Here is a 25,203-nt window from a genome sequence, read left to right as displayed (position 1 = left end):
ATTTTATTTAATCATCATAAAATTGAATAGGTAGACTAATTAAATTTTCCACATTTGGTCGATCATAATAAAATTGAGAAGATATTGTATAATAGATTATCGTACAAATTTATTTTCAACTTTGAACAAATAATTCCGTCACCCACATATGGATAGCATGACAGTTGAAGTGTTGATTACTTTTCTAACGCACAAAAATGTTCATTCATATTTGCTATTCGAGAACCGAAATCAATTCTTTAATTTCTTTTTATTCGAATGTAAAAAGAAAGTCGACTTAATACCTGTACACACGTAGAAAATGACGCAATAACTTTTATAAAACTGGATCAAATGACTTGAATTTTTTTTAGATGATAGAAGACTATAGTTTACTAGACAATGATTGAAATACAAAGTTATTCTGATTTGAAAGGTGATCGACTGTAGTTACGAATTTAATAAATTTCAAACGGTATAAATGTATTCAGAACACCAAAAATAGTTTGCGTATAAAAAACAGTTATGTGAGTTTTGGATGTTAGTCATTTTACGTATAGTAACGAGTCAGACTCCTAATAAATGTTTCATGCATAATTGATTAAAAATATGAATATTATTCGTATATTTCAAGAAGTTCTTTCATAATCTAGGAATGAAAGCAACAAGATATAAACATTGGCCTCTTCAACTAAGAAAATTATTCAAAATATAACAAAGAAGTCTACTTAATGTGATGTGAAGAAAATTAAACGCGAAAGAACTGAAGTGGATTTCAATCATAAATTATTATTATTAATCCTTTCATCATAAATTAACATATGCAATAGCCATTTAATTATTTCATATTGATTTTAAAGTAATAATAATTGCATTATAAAATCGGCAAATAAATCAATTTAACTTGCAAATGGACAAAATGCTATCGAATATATTTTGACCATCGAGGCTGTCCATTGCGTGCCAATTCTACTTATTGTGGACGCGAAAGCACATCGATCAGGTTGAATTATGAATGCCAGACTTCTCGAACGTGAGAACTTCTGTAAATAAAAGTATATTTTATGTCGGAGTGACATTTACGAGCGTTCTCAAAAAGAACTTTTGTGTGGAAAAGAAAAATTCCTATCCAAAAAAACTCACAACTATTCTCTCACTTTTGAATTTAAAACGAAGAAGAACGAACAACTGCGTCTTTGTAGTTTGCATGTTCACCACTGTTTGGGCTCTTTTCAAAGCGTCTATTAACAATTAACAATTAACAATGCTAGAAGTATTACTAATATAATTTTTATTTGACAATTTTTATCGATTAGAAATATACTTGTAACATTCATACGTACAGTATTTCTCCTGAAAGATGCAAAATAGATGAACTATACACGTGCGTTTTTAATTTCAATTTTACATAATCATCGTCAAATGAATATATGTATACAACAAAATCAAATCATCAAATTCACAAAAATAAAATAAGCTAGTGTCTTACATTTTTGGATGAGATACAAAAATAGATTTTCAGTAAATTGCTTTTTAATTTGCGTGTGAAATTGTTTCATTATATACCAAGGATTGAAAAGGTTCCGAAAATAACTGTTTCAAACTGTTATACAGAGTGTGCCAAAATTATGACACTTTCGGGAAATGAGGGATTCCTGAGCTCATTCGAAGTATAACATTTTCCTTTACAAAAATTTCCTCCTAAGTATCGTTCACGAGTTATTAACAAAACAACACTGACCAATGAGAAGCGAGCTCGCATGACGCAAGACGGCCGAACCAACGAGCGGACCAAGCTCAGTTCCGCTCATTGACTCGGCCGTCTCGCGCCAGCCGATCTCACCTCTCATTGGTCAGTAAACAAAACCGCGGATTGCTATTTTGATGAGGAAAAGGTTACTTCAAATAACCTCGGGAACCTCAGGAAAATCGGGAACCTCATTTCCTGGAAGTACCATAATTTGTGGGACACCCTATACATCGGTTCTGACTGAAGCAGTTATAGAGAACCAAAATAGTTTCGTAACAGTTATCAGGTATATCGTTTCTGACTTACATCGGTTTCAGTTTCGGTTCTTGAGAAGCGATATTATGTCGGTTCTATAACTGTCATTGTTTGGTTCTTAATTGATATTTGCTTGTTTCGAGTTTACAGTTTACTATACAAACTTATTTATTTACTTATATACTGACTTATTTCGTTATATATAAAAAGGTTAAATATTTGCTGCTGCAAAATGAGATCTTATTAAAAGATTAGGGATTTTTATGCTAAACAAAGATTGTCTATATCAATTGTAAGAAACAGAAACTAAATGAAAAGTTCATTTTCCTTTAATTATTTTATTAGATCGAATATAATAGAATGAGAACTTTTTAAATTCTTTAAATCTCCCTACTAATTTTAATCGAACCTACTTACTTTTTTCATAAATGTATAAATTCGCAGACTGCTCGTTAATTTTTCCTATTCTAAATCCACCAAGCTGTACCACCGATACACGTGTTCTGTACAGTATTAACACATGCAAAGAGACTTTCCCAAGCTGTTCCCACGATAGTCACTTTTAAGATTACTTCTACGATATTTAACAGAATACAATATCTTTGTTAACAATGCAGATTGTCGTGGAAGAAGTAATCCATTTGTTTGATTGCCCATATTACAGGGTAATACGAGGCAGGACGTGACCGAACAATCTGTTCGTGAGAAGACCGGCTGGTCATAGATTTCCAGAAGTCTGACTTGATGTCAAACTAAATCACTTTCGCAAAACTGTTTCGATTTCTGTGAGGAGGATTGCCCTTTAACTCGACCGTCCGACTATAATAAGCGGCGCGGAGCCGTGTCGAGGTACATTGTAGCATTATGGCGAAACCTTTCGTGATATGTCACGAGGAAACCAAGAAACGGGATCGCATTGCTCTCTCTAGACTGTTTATATCTCTGTCTGCAGGTATACAGGGCACTACAGCCCTGCAAAGAACTGTCTGATATTAATCAGTCGCGGATTACAAAGGAACTTGGGAAATTACGCTGCGATCACGAGCAAGCCACGCCAAAAAAAGGGCAAATTCTTTTGTGCTAGATGTATATCAGCTTTAAATTAATTTTAGGTGGGAAACAAAGAAACAATCGAGGTATTAGAATGAACAGATGGCGCGAATTTTTGTGTGAAATAAATCTTTTGTTAATTGCACGAGACTGTCTTTTTATCTTTGGCCGTTTGAAAAGGTTGCGAACAATGTATTGATGTTATTAATAGACTGACATTGTAACACATTTTCGGAAAAATTGACTAGACTGCGGATTTTATTCATTTATGACGGAATTGAGTGGTTGCAATTTAAGATAGAAGAAAAATTTAAAGAACTTAAAAATGTCGATGGTTTGTTTTTAAATTAAAGCGATTAAAGAAAGAATGAATTCATTATTTAGTTTCTATTTCATGCAACTACTGGAGACAATATTTTGCATAAAAATTCGCGGTCTACTAATGACATTAGGAAAATTTGAGGATATTGTTACATTACTTTTAATTTGTTACAATTATTAAAAGAGGAAAGACATTTAATTTATGTTTCTTACAATTAACATTGACAATTTTTAATTTCTGTAATGAAATGACTCTTCAGGTCAATTTGTATCAAGATTTTTGTATCTAACTTTCAAAATTGTTCACTTCACTGATATTTAATTTTAATTTATTCGGTTTTATCGAAAGGAAAAGGTTAAATATTACTAGTACATGAACATGAGCGCTAATCATTTATACTTGTTTTTTTAGATTTGACAAGAATTCATGAAACTGGTCATGTTGTGAAATTAAGAAAACATTGTTTGTCCATTTAGGAACATGTTCTACTTCTTTTCACACTTTCAGCAAAATATTATTTATTATCAATGTACAAATATACGATCTTGAAATTATATGTCACTTAGGGGAGCTGTATTTAAAAAAACAACTCAATTTCATTTTATACATGACATACATCTATCATGTTATAAAATTTAATATTCATTATTCATCCACTTAGCAACATATTCTATATATCTCTTACTATTATATCAACATAAACATTAAAAAAAACTTACATTCGTATATTGTTCGTGAATTTCACACATAAAAATTCGTGAAATTAATCATATTATAAAATTTTAAAAACCATTGTTTGTCCATTTAGGAACATCTACTTCTTTTCTCACTTTTATCAAAATATTATTTATTATCAATGTACAAATATACTATTTTGAACTGGTGTCACTTAGAAGCCGTATTTAAAAACAAACTAACTTTCAGTTAAAAATGATATAAAGAAACGAACACCAACATGTTAAATATAAATGATGTGTATCGTTCTTAAAACACAGCGCATAGATGTTATCATGAACGTAATAATTTTCACATGCCGGAATTGATTAAAACAGCTTACAAACAACACGCGTTTAGAATTTAGCCACTCAAACATCGCTACGGTAATCCACGGTATAGTTCTAACGCAACTGCATCCTAATCTATAAATCAGCCGACTTGCATATGATGAATCAGTTGGTTGAACTGGTTGCGGCTGATTGAAATGGGCTGGGATTTTCATATTTAAAGGGCACGGGTCACGACACAATTAGAGCCGGCGATGTTAGCCGACTCTTCCGGATTAGGGTGTGTCCATCGACGATGATGGATCTTAAAATCTCCAGAGCTCGAGTGCGCTCGTGGCCGATGTTGTCTCAACCACTTTCAACTCGAGCGTCCGCACCGTTAATCGTCCCACTGCTAAATTATCATGCTCCGTGGGATATTTAATACGCGCTGCTAATTGGGAGGTTGTAAAAGCTGTCTATGCACCGGGAATCTGCATATGAATACTGCCAACAGATGACCCGGTTCCTAATACCCTATTCATTATTACGAATAATAGATGTCTACAGGAACAAGCTAATTCCTGTTGTTACCTGCACGAGAAATAATTGTTTGAACAAGACCACTTTTTACTAGAGCATAAACGGTTCATGTAACGCGAACGATGCCTGTTTTTCATTCATGGGTTGTTGGAGTTCAGACATGGTCATATTTGAAATATTATTTCAGATAACATGTTATTTCGTTTGGTAATTATTTCTATGCTTGTGATCACTTTTCAGAAGTAATATCGTTTGAGACACGCAAAATTAAAGCATCGCTAATTTTTGGCCGAACAATCGTCGATCTTTGAACGGTAGCTTTTAACGGTAGTTAAAAGCTACTATAAAATCATGATTTCTTTTTAAATTCTAATTAACTTAATCTAAAAACCATATCCCCACAACAGTAGTGACCTAAATCTGAGGACATGTTCGCGATACCGCAAAAAGTGCAAGGTACAACGTCCTATACGGAGTTGCAAAAAATTGTTTTCGCTTTAATTTTGCTGTCGAATATATTATTTTATTTCGTAATTAATCCGGACGATCGTGTGAAATTCTTCTTGTATTCTATTACATATTATTTTCAATGATTTAATTTTGCCCGTTTGTTAAAGAATACGTTAAATCAAAGCGTTAATCAACAAATAATTAAAACAGGGAAAGAAATGATAATAAAATAATAATATTATATTAATTGTAGACCAGATTCGTTTGTTGCATACATCAGTGTAGTATTATTACACGAAGACAATTTACTTTTTCTTATTATTGATTTACTCTTTTTTTATTATTAGCTTTCAAATCTCAGATGAGATTTATTCGCTATACGGTGAAATGAGTGTGCTTAATCATACAAAGAACATTATTGTATAAAAGTATGGGCTGAATTAAACATTGTTATTATTACTAATTTACTCTATTTACTTGCTTTGTTATTATTACGCGTGTGACTTGTGAAAAACGTAGAAAGAAATAGTAGGACAGAAAAATTAGACTAGGGGGGCCCAGATTCCCTGTATCGAGAGCATAATTAACACAGCACACACGAATGTTGTTCTTTGTAACTACGCCCCTGTAATGAACGGAAGGAAACACTTTAGTTGATTTACTACGGAGAAACCATTAAACTCCATCAATCGAGTGTGAGTAGGGTAACCGTAATCGCGTTTCTTATGAAAAAAGCTAATCAAGATAGTGAATAGAGAGGGAAAACGAGGACCGCGCGGACCTTCAATAATGAATTCGAAAGTTAGTTAAACTGTCACTTTAAACGCCATTTACACGGAAACATGGCGGACACGGTTTTTTACCTAATCACCGAACTGCAAATAACACGCCGTGGTAGCTACTACACTGGGAAACGTTATTTAATTATAGTTTAATAATCATTTCACTTGTATCCTTGCAAGAGAAATTGGCGCGTTCATTAATAAATCGAGGCTGCACTTAAACGACGAAAACGAGCATTTCATATAATTACGTGTAAATTTAATTAAATCATCCCCACGGTAGTTAAATATTCATAAAATTGCCATCATCGCGAATAATTATCGGAACTGTTTCATTCCGTTCAATTCCCGTAACGATTTTATAATCTTCGTCGAACTGCTCTAATTGCCACTTTATGAACAGCGGCTACTACTCGTTCGCGCGGAAGCGAAATTTTGTTTCGTTAACGCGACGAAGCAAAGACTCGCATCTATTTTTTCCTGGAACGGTGCGGGTGCAGGAGGGAGAGAGGGGGGGGGCAGTAGGCGAAATGTAGGTAACAACGATTTAAAGGCTGAGAATGATGTACACGCGTGGAACATTCGGAATCGCAAAGATTCAGTAATTACATAGCAGTACATAACCTGTACATGGCGTTTTATGACGCGTACGTGTATACTGCACCCAGTAACACCGTATCAACATAACGGACAGGGCTGGCTGCTTTGCATATTCCGAGGCAATCATGTCAAGCAGAATGTAAGTCTCTGTCAAAACTCATCGTAGCCTCCTAGAATATTTAATGGGAAAGTATAGTGTGTTAATTCCACCGTGTGGTCAAATAATCGCAACATTCGTACGTTCTCCGGTCGGTTATTATGTTGATTTGTTGCACGGAAGACCGGGGTCGAAAGTAACAATTTCACTTTGGACTAGGATTACTAGACAGCGGAGCTTTAGGCGAAGTAAAAATGATTTGCATCATTTGTCAGAAGCAGTAGCCAGTTTCCTTCTTCCATTAATAATTTTAGCAAGTTCAGAACTCGGTAAAATAGTATCATAAATGGCAACTGGTAAGCGTTCATTTTAGATCGTGCGTATATTTTTCAGAATCACATATATTTATTTGATCAAGAGAATGTACTTTTAAAAAAATAAAATATCTTAATCGTCATAATAAAATGTTTAAGATAATATTTCAAATAGTGTTTCATTTGAAAAGTACTGAAAATATTTGTGCCATAGTTCGAAATATTTTATATATTTATAATTGATTGTCATCAAATAATATACTTTTATTTTACTAAATAACAGTGTAAAATGTAATTAATTTGGTAATCGAAAACGAACGAAGTATACTTTTCCTCTACATTATAATCGTACATAAAAGATGCATTTTTCTGCATGCGAATAACCGTATTTGAAAAGACGATAAATGTCATTTGCGAACATAATGATCTCTTACGTTGTCTCGTTAAACTATGGAAAGTATTCTATATTATGCTTTATGGTTCTAAAATAAATAATATCCTATTTTATGTTTTAGATTATGATTATGAAATATTTGTTTTCACGCTTTAGCTGTGAGTTATCAGAATGAAATATTTTATTTACTAAAATTTTATGACTTATTTGAAATATTATTTTATTTTAATTGTGAAGTTGAAAATCATGCATCAATGTTCTTAAATACCTTGAATCCTTCTACTGTTCTATATTTGTTTTTTACACGTTTGTCAGGTAGATGCATAAAATCTGTAGGATCTTTATGTGAAGTACAAATTTTGTTCAGCAAATGCATGAAACTAGAGCTGAATAAAAATATAGTTCTTCTTCTAATAGTTCTAATCAATTGAAAATACTGTATCACTTAAATTTTTTGTTATATACAACCAATGTTCGTTTTAACCCTAGAAAGATAACCATATGACAACGTACGTAAAAGATAACCATACGCTTCAGAGGCGCATGCTTTTCTAAGGCGTCAATTTTATACTAACAATGGTTATTTATTTAAGTTAATCTAGTCATTTTAAAGGTTTGGCATTATTGTAAAAATAAAATGCATTTATATTATATTTTTTTATATTTTAAGTAATTTTAAACTTAAATCACTAGACCTCTATGAAAAATTAACAAAAATCAACAGTCTTCGCAGGCGCCTCTGCGACGTAGGTTATCTTTCTCGGGTTAAATAGACCTTTGAAAGTTCATTTTAAATAAACTAGAATTCGCAGAAGCATCCACAGTCGTAAGATCTCTAAACAACGAGTGACGAAAACTCCTGAAAATTGACGATTTATGGATTACTGTTATTTGCGAAATGGCCGAACGGCAAAGACAGCAAGCACAGTAAGAAAAATCAATGAAAACCGGAAACTCACTTCGTGTAAGATAGACTACAAGACGTTTTACACCGTTTTCCACTATTACAGGGCACTGCAAACTGCAGGAAGTCAGACTACGCCAGCTGTACTGGGTTCTACAATACTTCGTGAAGAATTCTTCGAGAATTCCACCATGGCTAACATGCCGAATGAAACACACCCGGGTATGTTACGAACCTTGGTATCAGAGACTTTCGGTCACAAAGCGAACGTTCCTCTAAAATGTTCGGAAACACGTCGAGAGGATGAACTGAAGAGTGTATATAAACGACCGAGCATTCGCCGAAATCCGCGCATAAACAACAACTAGAATGCATAATGGCTGAGTTTATTCGGAAACTTTGGACATAGCTGATGGCTATCCATCTAGTTGCTCTAGCTATAATACGGTTTTTTTTTGTTCTACGATCCACCTAGTTTCTATCCACCAATTTTTTGTTCTATTTCCTTTATTAATGTTCCTAATTTATATTGCAATTAATTACATTTGTACAATTTCATGTTGTAAAACCTCGCCGATTTCGCATTCTTTTGGGAATGCAAGGAGAATTGTGTGATTGTTTATTATTCTCTGACACAATTTATAATAAAATAAGTTAAACGAATGTGTTGTGGCATAAAGATGCATTTCAAGAAGATTACAGTAGGATGGCTCAGTTTTTATGACTTGTTTTCGACACATTTATGACTCGAATCTTATGATTTTTAATGACTAAACCATTTGTAAACGAAGCTCGATAATTTTCTTGTAAATAATGATTTGAAGAGAACTTGTTACATTATATCCAATAAATCTCTGTTGGACTACGAATATAATTATTATCGCACATAAAGAATTTTTTAAAGAAATTTTCAAGTGTTGATCTTCGATTTTGAAATTATTATTAGAATTTGTTCAGCGAAAAAATGATAAGTCTATCTAAAATCATTTTGAAAATTTGTCAAGTGACGAAATGACGAAATTATCTATCCAGATGGAAAAACGAATTTGTATACTCGCATATTCGGTGTAACCAATTTGATTAGAATCTGCAAAATCTAGAATCTGGAATCTGCATAGTACTTCGATCTTTCAATATTTATTTCATTAAATAAAGTATTATGAGTCTTTGAAATGTTCGAAGTCAATAAACAAAGTGTTAAAGATGGTCAATATACATACCTTATAAAACGAAAAAAATGTTGCATAATGCACAGTTGAACTGAGAATAGGCACATACCTGGAACATAAAAAGAAATAGTAATTACTAATAGTTGAAAGTATATAGCTTACTGTTTTAAAAAGTATCATAATATTATACAAACGTATAAAGTAATAGGAAACAATATATCACATATTTATTTCGCAGACTAAATAGTTGCACAAAGATTGTGGGTTAAGTATAATATTAAGATTCATCCATTCTCGTTTTATGCTATATTTTATGTATATTTTAAATAAGTACAACAGAAATAACAAATTATACAGTATCTAAAATAATAAATTGTTGAATTTTTACTTAACCCTTTGCTGTGTGTGCTTTGTCGAGTCCGACTCGTCAGGAAAATTTTTAGTAATAACTTATTGAGTATAGATGTTATTAGATTAGTTAGTTATAGATGTTATATTAAATTGTAATTTAGGCACACAATAAGCATCAATTTCCTTTCCCCTCTAAGAAATTATTGCAATCGAAAAATTTCTAATCGCAGTGATTACTAAGTAAATGGTATATCAAGGGGTTAATAAACAGTATTATCGGCTACGAACAAATTAGCAATGAACAGACTACGAGTTTTATGCATTTATGACAAAACCGAGTGGTTGAAATTTGAAGTAGCAGTATAAGATTCAAAGAATTTTGAAGTGTCAATCATTTTTAATTCGCTAAAATTATTTTTAATTGACTGAAATTATTTTAAGAATTACGATTTTTGTATCTAGTCTCTACTTTCTCGTAGTCAATGCAGATAATTTTCATTTTTCGTAAAGCTTCAATAAGTAGAGGTTTCACTCGTGGAAGGAATAGGAAAAGATGAATAGTAGTAATGAGTTTAACAAAACTAATGACTTACAGAAGCTAAAGGAAACAAACGCGGACCGTAAAAGCTATTCAAAACTAAGCCATTTCGCCGGATTATGCTGCTAAGGAAACTGCGTTTGCAATTTGCTTAGAGAGCGAAGATAAAGACTGGTTTCAATGCTCGAGTTGCCAAGAATGGGCACACGAAGTTACACAGATATCTCTGACTGCTGGTATAGCTTTCCTTGTCACGGATGCAACCTATTTACCGTTTATTCTTAATAGTTAGATAAAATCAAAATTTACGTAATATTTTGTATGCTCGAAAAATGCATAATAACACATGGAAAACCCCAGATCATCGTCTGATTTACATTTGTCACAAAAGAAAATCCGAAAAATGACCTCCTCAGTCTCTTAGACTGGAACCTGCAGAAACAATCGTTACAATTTCAGCTGGAAAAATTGCGAACGATAGGTTTGGCGTTGATAAGAACAAGTAAAATGAGTGGAACCAATGAGAATATTTGCTCGTTCGCACCGTTTCATATCCTCTATTTTTCGCAGCTGAAGTTAGGCGAAACACCCTGCATATTCCGTTTACAATAGTGTACCTTTGTTCCGTGGAGTGTTCTCGAGCGATAATAAATAGCATGGATATTTAGGTATTCCCTGTACAGTGCTCCACCCTGCAGAAAAGTATTCTAAAGGGGCGGCGACGTGGCTGACAAATCGCAAATCAAGGTGCCCATTGTAAGCAGTCGCTTTAAAAATCAGTCGCAACCACCCATCGCGCTGTTTATGGAGGCGCGAATCCTCTATGGGTGCTGGACCCAAAAGGGGCGCGGATCTCGGCGGACTTTTAGACTGATGTGTCGCACCTTAGGCTTTGTGATACGTGAATTGCTGTCGCGTACTTAAGAGCGCGCAAAATCTTGAAAATATTGAGAACTCGGTGGTCGGAACGAATCTAGACGACGCGCGGCGATTTTACGAGTATACAACAGCAACTTACATTGTTTAGCACGAAATATTACAAAACTATAAATAATATATACATATATAAATAAATAATATAAATATAAATATATATGTATATTTTTAACATCTTATACAGTTTCAAGCGAGACACCGTTATTCATCGTTTCCTAAAATAAAGTCACTTGTTTTAATTTTGCATTTCGCAATTGGATTTCTCGTCGACGAAATATTTACCAAAATTAACTTACTCAATTTACAGGTACAACAGTAAAACTTCATTTGCCTGGAGGAAATCCTAACATATCGTAACTAGCCTCCGTCAAGCACTTAACCATCCGAATTAAAGTCGCGATCATTCCAGTTACATGAAACCGCAGATCATAATTGAAAGGATTCACAATCGTAGAATCCGTAGAATCAGAATTCAGGTTTAATTGACTTTCTTCTGGATTAATAAAGCATGCGTTTATGGTATCAGGCAAATACGGATCAGTGATTTTCCTTTATCGCCGAATAAAGGAACTTTATGCGTCGGAGCATGAAGGTATTCAAGAAATGGCGAAGATCTAAAGGAATTTAATAAAAGTCCATTTGATTCTTCATTTTTATGAAAAGTATTGGCAAATGAAGAATGATTTTATTTTTAATCCCAGTTACTTCGAATTATTTAAAAAATTCTGCATACGCATAGATGTATACACAGTCTACATTTACAATTTATTAAAGATTAAATATGTCGATTTATTTATCGCTCTATCCTACAAAAAGAATTATTTAAGTTATTATCGACGAAGTTCTCGGTATTATACCTTTGTTATCTAACAAAGGAAGTATCGAGTCAATAAGAGTTTCAACATGATTGTTCCCGTAAATTCACTTCCAAATTCACAAGGTATGAAACATTATCATGTCTGAGCAAATGTTTGTGAATCTCTGTTAAATTTACGACCCAGTTATTCAAACTGTTTCATACAAACGGAATCCTACATCCCCAGCTGAACTGAAAATCGCAATCTACCATCAAAATAATTTCATGTAAGTAAATGCAGCGAACGCAGAAATATTGATTCGCGATTGGCGGTTCGTTTCGCATTACACGGCTGCAGTTTTCACTGTTACCTCTCCGTTGAATATTTTCGCAGTTGGTCACCCCATTTTAATTAAATTTTCAGTGACGATTCGATGAAACTTAATTATGATTTCAACGAATTAATTATAAAATTTCCAGGCCGCAGCACGTGCGAAGAAAATGTCCGAATAGAACTGCTTCGTTCGTTTTAACTCGTTTGAATGAAATCGCTTAAACGTAATACAGTTCTAAAGTATCGGAAATATTATTACAATGCACTCCAGATTCATTGTTAGACTATGAATTTTATGAGTTTATTTGTATTACGTGAAATACAAAACTGTGAAGTCCGTAGATGAATTTTATCACGTTGTTGCACTATTTTCGACTTATTCAAATTATTAGACAGCAAACTACAGTAATTTCTCCCTAATTCGCGGTCAGATTGCGCACAAAAATAGAGAATTTTGGAAGAGAAGATACGATTATTCGAGCCATGCCGTTCCTTTTTATAGTTACCGATTGTCAACAACTATAAAAATGAAATGCAAGGTTCGAATAATCCCTTCTCAAATTGTCCATTTTTGTGCGCAATCTGAGCGCGAATTATGGAGAAATTATTGTACATCGCGAATTGGAAAATCCAACGATTTTCTACAGCAATTAAAATTGCATTTATCAGATGAAACGATATTTTTATTTTTCAGTATTTCTTACAGATTCTTGGCTGAACGATAAACATATTTGGGCAGATTAAAATTTTTGATGATGTTCTTATCCTATTTATACTTTACATTCTAATTGGACAATAATCTAGAATGTCTTGGATGTTGTCGTTGTTTTCGAATCGAACAAATGCTTTCATGTTTCTTAAAAAGCGATATAAATACGGTTTTAAAAAATTAATACTTAGGTGCTTTTATTAGTTCATTTTTTTTTAAATCTGGGTCGTGTTTCATTTTTGACATTTTCTTTGAAGTATTTCTCTAATAATATTTCCTGAAAGTTTCTAGTCAATCCAAATAAAATTAACAAAGTCACACGCATACATCGTTCGAAGTATATAGATTTCTGAAAGCATTTCATAAAATCCCATTTCCAAAAATCGTGACCATGGTACTTCAAAAACCAGTGGACAAACTTTGTCACAAACTTTGCACGCTCATTTTGCAGATGAAAATCTAGAATCCATCGAGTGCTGTTCTTTTTCATCTCATTTTAATTCACACACAAAAAACGAGCAAGTTTTTACGCGGTTATCGATATTTCTGTTTTCAAGCACCGCTGTTTACTGCAAATGAAGTTTTTACAAATTCGTCTGTATAATACAAAATAAATTATGTGTATTGTCTAAAGGCTTCGATATGTTCCCTTTTTTAACGATTAAATACTAAGCACGTGTTGAAGAACGGCAATCGTATAATTGTATTTTTAACGAGATTAGTTATTTTCTGAACTACAATCAACGGAAAAGGATTTTTTTCTACAGAATGGTAATTATTCAAATTCAAATGTTTAATTTAACCAGGAAAATTATTCGCATTTTTAAGCTTAAAAAAAAGCTATACAAACTACCGTGTTGATCACAGATCAAATAATTGGATTCTTGCTTAACAGAAGAGTTCAAATTTCAACTTGATCTTTTTAATTACGCCAACCAGCTTCGAAAACGTTGTTTCGAAAAGGATGACTTTAAAGTTAGAAGTATATTTCAGTATATTTTCAGTATATTTCGAAAACATTGTACATTCTATCTTAAGATTTTATAAAGACATTTAAAAAAAATTAAATTGCAAAATTCCTTAAAAAAAGAAAACGATTTATGCGAGTTTCCTGAAAGTTGAGACGGAAAATTGTAGTTTCGCAGATGGAACTCATAAATTAGAATGGCAAATGCAGCTGCTAAAATTAACCAGAATTTCATAACTGACAACTGTTTCCAAAAAAAGGAAGTGACGAAGTTCTCTCCAAAATAAAGCATTTTAACATTTTGTCTGTCAACTCAACAGTCTCAGAATTCCATAGAACTAAAATAATTTATTTAATGAAATAAAAATTAGAAATTTTAAATGAATGATACTAAATCAAATACACTGATCTTAAATAATATAAGTGGTCGCGAAAATTCAGTTTTTAAATATTGAGAAATAATTCCATCACCTACATACGGCTACTATGACAGTCAATGTAATAAATACGAATTGAACTACTATAATTGCACGTTATTCGTTCTTCTTAACATTGAAATCTCATACGAGATTTGTTAATACATTAAAGATTACAAACTTACCAAAAATTACAAAATATTACACATTCAAAACGAGGATCAAATACTTATAATATAAGAGTACTTTTATGACAGGGCTTGTCTACACGAAAACTTAGCAAAAATACTATTCTTTTTTTATAATTTCTATTATTTCTCGTATAGAAATATACAGATACGATATTTTTCTAACGAAACATAATAAAACATTTGTTTTATTTGAAATATACAAATATGATGTTTCGTTTGGTTATTTTGTTAACTATACCGGGTGTCTCAGCTGAAGGAGGTCACCTACAGTGCTGTAAATAATTATATACTCAAAATTATATTAAATTATATACTCTTAAAATAAATAAATACTTAAAATAAATTATATACTCAAAAAAGACTTTTACATTTTTACTGATATTTACAGAAAAACTAAAAAAAGACTATACTTGCATATTTCTATTTTATACCATTTCTAATATAGAAACATACAAGTGTTTTGTCAAGCGTTTATTCAAATGTCACCAAAAATGAAAAAAAGTTACTCCAAGTTTACGATTATTCATGCCACGCGTGTATTCTACTAACGTGTCTACATACCATCCGTATTAATAACTCCGTAATTAACGCGACCACGTTAAAATAAACAGTAAACAAATAAATAAACAAATTTCTGAAGGAAGACTGCTAGCGCGCCGGAAAGAATTTCCGAAAGATCGGATTTTCCGGTCCGCTGTTCCAATAAGAGTTCTAGGATCAGATGCCGGATTCGGTATTGTTGGTATAGCGATCTCTCGATTTCGCGGAAAACACGTAAACGCAATTGATTCGGAGTGTCTTTAATTCCGCTAAGCACCACCGTGGACGCCGCACGAACACATAAACTGACCGCTTCATTTCGCGCGAGTAATTGCAAGGCAATGGGGGCGTTACCGCAGAAATTATAGTCGTAGCCGTTCATCAACATCATCATCAGTGACACACGGGTCTCGGCCGTTCCAGGGCCGACACGTATGTATCTTTAAGCGTTACAGCCGGTAAGTAGGATCTCGTCTGTACGTGATAGCCTATGTGGAACGTACGTAGCTGTACATGCGGTTATTAGAACCGAGATCTGTACCCATATACGATAACTGTGCCGCTCTCCAGTTATGACTTCTCTCTTTTCTCGCTTGCCGTACCCCCCCTCCCCCCCTGCAGTTCCTCTTTTTCTCACGTTCGCTTGATTCCCCTTTCATCCGAAGAAGGTATGCGCGCATCGTAACTCGCTTGATTACAAAGCCTCTTAATGTCACTAGGATTTAGTCGCCCGACACTTCTTACGACACGTATAAAATGCAACTGGAGAGACTTTGTTCGCGGAAAAATCGAAATCGTTGATGCTGCGCCGCGCATTCGGGTCGGAACCCCGGAAACCTGGCATAAATTATAATACAGCTGTCCAGAAAAGTGTTCGTACATCGTTTAAAATGTAATAACTTTTTTGGAACTGAACTAAGCGACTTGAATCTTTTTAGGTGATAGCGGGACTAGTCTACTAGAAGATGACCAAAATGATTCTTTTAAATTTTGCTATTACTTGGAATGACAAAAAAAATAGAAAAAGCTCTCGTTTAATTTTTTTATCTGAGCCCATAACGAAAATTTAAAAAAATGCCTCTCGTAGATCTTGATAACTTACATGCATGGTGAAAATTTTATCGATATCAGTTGACATTGTTATGGGTCATAACAAACTAAAAATGGCAAAAATCACAGATCACGATTTTGACGAAAAACTGGGTTCACCGATTTCTATCAAATTTTCAACACGCACATAAGTTACCGCGATCTACGAAAGGCATTTTTTAAATTTTTGCTATAAGCTCAGATAAAAAAGTTAAAAACGAGAGTTTCTTACCTTCTTTGTCATCCTAAGTAATAATAAAATTTAAAAAAGAGGCATTTTAATCATCGTCTAGTACACTAGTAAAGACTAGAGACTAGACTAGAGACTAGACTAGAGACTAGACTAGTCCTTCTATCATCTAAAAAAAATTCAAGTCATTTAATTAAGTTTTAAAAAAATTATTACGTTTTAGAAGGTGTGCGAACACTTTTGTGGGCCACTGTAGCTCTGTTTTTTCTTACAAACGCTATAATAAAAAGGACAAAAGTAATCAAATTCGTTTTTATTTGTGCAACTAACTAACTTATAATCATGTAATATGATACTGTCCATAAACTTATGACTTATAACGTTCTTAATTGTGAATATTTATACAATAGTACCTCTCTTATTTGAACGTTTATTTCTGTAATATCATAACACCAAAACATTCTAGAATCTAAAAATTTCATTGAACTTCTCTGCCAGCTGATAACGCATTTGAATAATACAATGCTCAGATAGTAGCAAGTTTGGATACCAGAGTATTGTAAAAAAAAATATTCGCATAAGGGAGTCTTTACTGTATTATAATTACGAAAATTACACGTGTTACACTGCGTCCAATGAAATCAAATCCTCTCGAATGAAAAGGTAGCATTTATCGTGAACTCGCAATAGCTGAGTTTGCTGCTTTGATCTCAACACAGCATTAAAATTAAATGAAAACATTGGAGCGTCCTGGAAAAGATTATTTCATTGTTTTCCTTTCCTTTTTCAAAATGTTCTACTATATTTTTCGATATTTTTACGCGTTATATAAAAATGTTTCGTAACATTGTAACAACTATTACAAAATATTTCTTTTCTCATCTTTCATTGAATCGTTTAACCCTTAAATGCATGATTTTTTGTTTTGAATTTTAAAAGATCGTTTTTTATAGGAATGTAGTCATAGGTTACGTAAAAAATAAATAAAAAAATCTAGGCAATAATATTGAGTATTTATTTTGAAAAAAAGTTGTACGTAGACTTTTGGCAACAATATGCGTTTATTACTAAAATTATTGTAGACGTAAACAAACGGTCATGTATTTATATTATCTATTAGAATAGGAATTTTCACATTATTTATAAATGAAATGCAGCAAAGCAATTGCGATTTTTGTTGCGACACAAAGCAACCTTGCATTCGATGCACTCGGTCCGTGAAAATCCTTTGCAACCTGGAAGTTATCACCCACCACGTTCAAATGTCAAAAAACATATAACTTACTCGCCAAAAGTAATGTCAAGTCTTTTATTTCACACATGGTCTATTGTCTATTGTTATCAACGTGTGTTCGGAAACGCGCGTACTCAGGTTTTTGAATAAAATTCAGTGGAACTGGAATGTAGACAATTGGCAACAATATGCATTTAAGGGTTAATCTTCATCTAACATGAAATAATGCTAAAATTAATTAATAATTATGTTCCATTGATGTTGACATCGTTGAAATATTTACTTGCAGGGATTCGTCCACTTTCGTGGTAAAATATAGTTCTTCGCGTCTAAATGGACGTTTTCGAACACTGTGCGACTCGCGGTCGCTGTCGGATCATAAAGTTTCTACGAAATCGAGGAAAGTTGCTCGGTGAAACGGAGAAGCCGAACGACGAAATTTCTCGTTGAAATTATTCCTTCGGTCGCGTCGAATCTCGTGGATTCTTGACACTGTAAGTACGAGTCACACTCGTGACGAACATGTCGTACATAATGCGTATTTAGTGCATGCGTACATGCGCGTTAAGAATTTCTTCTAAATCGAAACAAAATTTGATTTCTTGTATATACTAAAGTAGATCGAAACTCTCCACTGCACCCTGTACAATAAAAAGATCACGATTAGACACATACTGAGCGATAAGACTTTAATTCTTGGGTGAAGAATGACTCGTCGACGGCTCTGCGAGTGGGATGGACGAAGAAGTGCAATCAGAAATGCGTTACGATCAACGTAATTGTGAAAGAAATGGTAGTGCACGGGTTGAAATCTACTATCACAAATTTTTCGCAGCAATTTCGCACAAAGTGGAAATGATGCACAGCACTTCACAAGTTTCCTCGACGTACTGCACGCGTCGCTCTCTCAAATCGAACTGAACTGTTCCACGGGCAAATGGAACGTTAAGAAATTAGTTTTCCTTTTCTTTTTTGGAAGGCCGAAAACAATTACCCATCCGAATCGTTTTTTTCCAAGCGGACAGGTCGAGGATGCGACGGAAGTATAATAAAATGGTAGGTTGGGTCGGTGAACGGCTGGGGTCACGCGTCGCAATAAAATTAGATAGACAACAACACACAAAAACGGAATGCAAAGCCACCACAAACAGCTAATTAAAGAGCTCGGCCAAGCATCGGGAATCAAAAGATTAACCGTTTTAATGTCGTTTAGCGATACGTCGTTGTTGGCTACATTTGAGGAAAAGCGTTGTTTTCTTAATAATTTTTTATAAACACAGCCTCATTTCTTATTTTTCCTTCCTTGTTGAATTTTCTCTAATTATCAGATTTAACAGGATTTTTGTCATTTCTTTCCGAAACTTTACCAAACTATATCGAACAGGTTTGGTATATTTTACTTAATTACATACAACTCTTTTGATCGACGCTAACAGTAAGAGGTATGAATAAAATAATAAGGCAACTCGTTTCTGATGGCAAAGGATTTCATACCAATTTTTTATTCCCACACCAAGATTTTGCAAACCAACTGTAAAAAATAATAATACCACTGATAACGCAACGCGCAAGTTTTATTGTGATTAAATTTAAAAAAATAAGTAATATTAATATTCCGTTATTTTTATTGTTATTTATAATTGTGTTTATTTTTTGTTTAGTCATACCGTGGTCAAAATAATTACTGCTAAATCGATTATATCGATTTATCGATCAAATGATTTTATGATAAAAATGTTGTTTGCACTGCGTAACTAATTTTCAAAAAAAAGTGGACTTACTATGGTCAGCTTTTGAGCTGACCGTTTATACTCTGGTTCCAAATGGGTCCAGATTAAATCAATATTCAAAAGAGAAAGTGTCAAGTGAATTTTGTGAAAAGTGAAAAACCCTCCACCGACCTGTTCAATTATACGGTGATATTTGTCCGGCCGCGATCCATCGCCGACGTTGGAATTTTGAATTAATCTGAAGAGTAACGTTTTCGCTTAAACCATTTTTCCTCGTTTCGAATGAGGCTTCATGGGAACTCGTTTATACTCATTTCCGGCGCCCCTAAATCTTCTTTTTCCGCGTTTATTTCCGGCCTTTGGAATTTATGACCACCGCCTCAAAACGGTTTGTCGCTTTCGCGAAATACAAACGTCCGCTCTTCGAAAATCAAAAGAACAAACGACAGTGCTGATAGAAAAGAAACGCGGCGGCGGCGGCGGCGGCGCTCATGAAAGCACGATGAGAAATGCGCTGACAGCGTCAAAAGTAGCATGCCGGGAGAGAAACTTCGCAGCCGGCATAAAATGATCCTACATAATAATTAAAATAATTACGAGCATTTAATCAAAACTTTTCGGCCGCGTGTGCAGATTGCAGCTGTGTTCCCGAGATAAACAGATATTTAAAACTCGCAACGTGGTATTCATTTTTGCAAATACAGATTACGTGCACCGCGTGATGAATTCACCTTCGTTAAAATAAATACGACTTGTAACGATCAAACTTATATATCAAATTCAGAATGTGCTTTACATGCGACAAACTGAAATGAAAATTAAATGCATTTACCGGATCCAAATGAACGTGAAATCTTCTTTTCTCTACGGCTCCGTTGTAATTCGTTGCATCCATTTGAAATATGAAATTATAACTAAAAATATATATAGCCCGGTTCTTGAAATTCTTTCCTACCGAAATTTCATTCGTGTTTAAAGGGTTCTCGAAATCCGGTGAACGGAATGAAAATGCGGTTGTCAGGCTTTACAAGTATCTCGAGAAAATTCTATTCGAGCTTAAATTAAAAACAGAAGATACAACTGGACGAATCAAAGTGAATATAGGGGAAAATTGCGGATCTGGGTCCATGTCTGTGTGTGTGCGTAGCGCGTGGGAATTAATTTCGTTAAATTGCACAATTCAGTTCTACTTATTTCTTTCTTTTTGCGACATTTCAAGGTCACAAATGGTTTGCTTTGAAACATCTCTGTTAAATATCTCAGTATTATTATTCAAGAAAACACTAACGATTTCCAAATCTTGTTTAACAACGGCAGATTAAAAATCTCAAAAATGTCATCAAATAAAAGTATTTTATTTAATCAAATTAAAATTAACAAGTTCACTTGCATGACATTAATTACTGTCTCACATTCATACGTTTTGAGGATCTTAATAAAATTTATATATATTAAAGTAAAAACTTATTTTCTAATATGAGCAAACAAATAATTAAATAAAAATAAATATATAGATGTCGCAGTAGTCTCATAAGAAAACTTGTAACACTTTCGCGAAACTTGTGCGATTAATGCGTTTTCTAGAATAAAGTTATTTGTTTTAATTTTACATTTCGCAATTAGATTTCTTGTCGATGAAATATTGGGCAAAATTTACTTTCTGAATTTGCAAGCACTGCGAAACTTCATTTGAGTGGATAAAATCTTGACGTATTAGGAGATGGCTCCGCCAAAGGGTGAACTAAATGCATCCACCTCTGGGTAGCAAATGTAAACCCGGGAGAACATGAGTTGGAAATAAACGTCTTTATCAGTTGAACCTACGACGAGCACTTAACTACCCGAATTAAAGTCGCGTCTTTCCATTTATATGAAACCGCAGATCATAATTGAAAGGATTCGCATCCGCGGAACCCTTACGTGAGCGTAATTCATTTTCTTCGGTATTAATGAAGCACGCTTTTGTGGTATCAGATGAATCCAGTCGGATCAGTGATTTTTCTTTACCACTGAACAAAGGGAATTCATTCAAGGGAATTCACAAAACGATTCGAACAATGACAAAGCACAAGATATAATGGAACTTCGTGCAAGTTCATTTAATTTTCAATTTACACGAAGCATCAGCTAAAGGGATATCATTTTATTTATGCCTTTGAATTATGACATCGTGTCAGACCCGTTACGAAGATTTGGAACATAATTTACTAAATACGAATGTTATTGTTTGTGTAAATATGAACATTATTATTCAATTATCTTATTTGGAAATAAGAAAGAAACAAGAAGAAATTAAATGATTTCTTCTAACAATACTTGGTAATTATGATTAATGAAAACATAATAAATAAAAATGTTAAAAAATTGCAAAATTTGTAATCTTTCAGGCACGCAACATTTTCGTATGACATCGTTCTGTGTATAAATTTTACAGTTTTATAAATACACAAATTTTTATCGACATTTATATAACATGCAGAATTATATTTACTCAAATTACCATTAATCGGTAATAAAACTTAATAAACTAACGAGAGACGCTTCACTAAAAATATTCCACAATACATATTTACCATTATTTACTATGGGACTTGAAAGAACTTTTTCGGTCATTGCGACTAAAAAATTTCGTTACAAACTTGCCACTTCTTTAACGTCCTCCTTTTTCTCTCGCGTAGAAATTAGCATCGGAGAACTGCTAATGAACATACATAACTAGACCGCGGCTCTTATGCATTTATAACAAAAATGGATAAATGAAACACAGAGCAGCGGAAACATTAAAAGGATTCAAGAATTTTGTTACATTATTTTCAACGTTTCATTATTATTATTCTATTTTCAACTAATTAAAAAGAAATTAAAAGGAAAAATACACTCCTAGCTGTGTCTCCTGTTTCTTGCAATTGATGCAGACCGTTTCTACATTGCATGAAGATCCACAATCTCTAAATAACTGTAATATAAATCGTATTCAATCTCTTTGAACATTTCTGCAACAGCATAATCCTGCAGGAATTGCTGTCCATCCGCTACCAAATTCGATGATATATTTATCTTTTTCCAATCGAGCTTCAATTAAAAACAAAGGAAAGACATAATCGGTGAAATTGAAGCGAAAATAGTCGAACAAAATCCTGGAAAGATCCGCTCCTATTTCTGTGTCGCTTGTGGGAACTAATATCATTCATGGCTAGTTCCCGGGATAAAACGAGAGGTTCCGGTGCTTTGATAAAGCAATCGAATGTGCTCGATAATTCCGCAGTACCCGATACATAAAGATAACCGGCGATATTCGTGCCGATCTCGTAGAAGCTCTCCGAATTCTCGGGCATACGCATCCGAGTCGAATATTAACTGAGCGCCGACCATTTCTACAGATTTCCAGTGGAAGAATGGTTAATGGACAATAATACCGCCGCTTCCGTGGGCGGATGGTCGAACGTGCCAGCACACCATCACGTTCTGACGATTTTCATATGCGCACGTGTGCCCTGCGGCAAGCGTGACTTCCATAAATAATCGCGTAAAATGATTCTTCTTAAAATAATCGGCGCCGGTTTCGGTCGAGTTTCATTGGATTAGATTCGGATTAAATCTGGATCATCCGTGGATATAGCGCGCTAAGTCCGTCCGTGCAAACACACACGCGCCGATGCAGACTGCACGCGCATGCAGTTTCGTTCGTTTAACCATTTGCGGCCCGAACGTTTCTTCTATGGGAAACTCCGCGACATCTTTGAGGTAAAATAAAATAATTAGACTATACGAGCAGTTTATTTCGGAAGTGGCATCTTAGAGTGTCTTGGTATCTTAGACTCCATTTGACAGTAACACGTTTTTATATAGAAATTCAACGCTTTATCCGAATTCGGGAAGAAATGCTGACTATTACGTTTGAAAAATCGAAGAACTGACCTTCATAACTTGATATTAGGGTGTCCCATAAGTTCTTTCCTTTTTTCTGCTGCGAAATGATTACACGATATTAATTGTTTAAAGTTGATTTATTGAGTTATATATGAACCGTTCTGCTCTATTACCTTCTTCCATCTTTCAGGAAGCCTCGTTATGCCGTCTATCCAAAATTGTTGAGGCTTATTTGCAAAATATTGTTCAAGGTGCGTTTTTATTTCGCTTACGAATTTCAATCGTTTTTCACGGAGAGAATTTTTTAACGAGAAGAACAAGTAACAATCGGGATGGAGCAATGTCTGGAGAGTACGGAGGATGAGGTAGAACGTTCCAATCGAACTGCAATAATTTTTGTCTTACGAACAACGCAACACGCGGTTTTGCGTTGTCGCGATGAAAAACGACGCCGCGTCGGTTCGCCAATTCTGGCCGTTTTTCTGCTATGGTGGCTTTCAATTCATCGAGTTGATTACGATATTTAGCCGAATTGATCGTTTCACCTTGAGGAAGGAGCTCGTAGTAGACTACGCCTTTCCAGTCCCACCAAACGCACGAAAGAACTTTCTTCGGATGAAGTCCTGACTTCGCAACAATTGAGGGACTATTTCCTTTTGACCAAGTTCGTTTTCGATGCACATTTTGGTATAAAATCCAAGTCTCGTCTCCAGTGACAAGCCTCTTTAGGAAAGGATTTCTTCCATGTCGTTGGAGAAGCAAATCGTACGTAGAGACGCGGTTCATAAGGTGTCAACAGCTATCGACGGTGTGGAACTTCGAAGCGATTCACATATCTCATCTTGATTAAATGCTTATGTACCGTTGTCCTGAGTATGTTAATGGCATCCGCTATCTCGCACACACTATATCGCGAATTTTCAGCGAGCATATCTTTGACAAGGTCCGCATCCGTCGTTGTTGGACGGCCGCTGCGGTCTTCGTCTTTCAAATCAAAATTGCCAGCTCTAAATCTCTCAAATCAATTGCGGACTGTCCTAATAGTCGTAGAACCATCACTGTAAACGGTACAAATCTCGTTTGCAGTGTCCTTTGCCCTATCACTTTCTTTAAAGCAATAAAGCATAACATGCCGCAAATGCTTATTTTGGCTATCCATATCGAACGGCGCAGAAAAAATTTGATAAGGAACTTTGACACCCACGAAACATACTCTAAAAGGGCTCTGGGACGACTGCAACCGATATTCTAAACAGCCAAGAGATAAGCCTACGTGTTTATATAAACACAGCCAGTTAAAGTCATTCGTAGCGCGGCGCGGAAGGAACTTAAGGGACACCCTAATAAAAAAGCAAAATAACGTAAAACTGATTCGAATACTGTAGTATCGCGTAATTTAGTGGGTACGTTTAGGACGAGGAGGAGTGTTAGGCTTAGGAGACCGTAGTTTTAAGACATTGTATTAAAAGAGAAACGTTGGCGAAGGTCGGGTCAGATGAAAAAAACCCTTGGCGACGAAGAGCCGGCGGATGCGATTGTCACGTTTTTGGAAAAAGCAGACAGTGTGTCGAAGGAGCGTGTTGGGAGTGGACAAGAGTGTGTTCGAGAGTCGTCGAGTGAGGAGCGTTGCGAGTTGTAGAATTAAGTGAAGTAGTTGTAATCCTAGTTGTAGATACGGTAACGCGATATTTCCTGTTTTCATCACGTTTAGTTCTTTCCT

General features: G+C 34.4%; 1 protein-coding gene across 5 annotated transcripts in view; it reads right to left on the bottom strand.

Moving 5' to 3' along the window:
* The window catches only part of LOC117219489 (CCR4-NOT transcription complex subunit 6-like), an 816,126-nt gene that overhangs the window by 622,271 nt on the left and 168,652 nt on the right, over window positions 1-25,203 (bottom strand). Inside the window, exon 5 of one of the 5 annotated variants that reach the window (XM_076519384.1) lies at window positions 9,638-9,701. The exons of the other annotated variants lie outside the window; for them this stretch is intronic. The gene's annotated coding sequence lies outside the window, so the exon portion shown is untranslated. Of the gene's footprint in view, window positions 1-9,637; window positions 9,702-25,203 lie in introns of those variants that run through there. 5 annotated transcript variants of the gene reach the window in all.

Source organism: Megalopta genalis, chromosome 2 (assembly GCF_051020955.1).
Source record: "Megalopta genalis isolate 19385.01 chromosome 2, iyMegGena1_principal, whole genome shotgun sequence".
In the NCBI taxonomy this organism is placed as follows: Eukaryota; Metazoa; Arthropoda; class Insecta; order Hymenoptera; family Halictidae; genus Megalopta; species Megalopta genalis.
The sequence above is the reverse complement of the archived record's forward strand: the minus strand, read 5'-3'. Positions and strand labels throughout refer to the sequence as shown.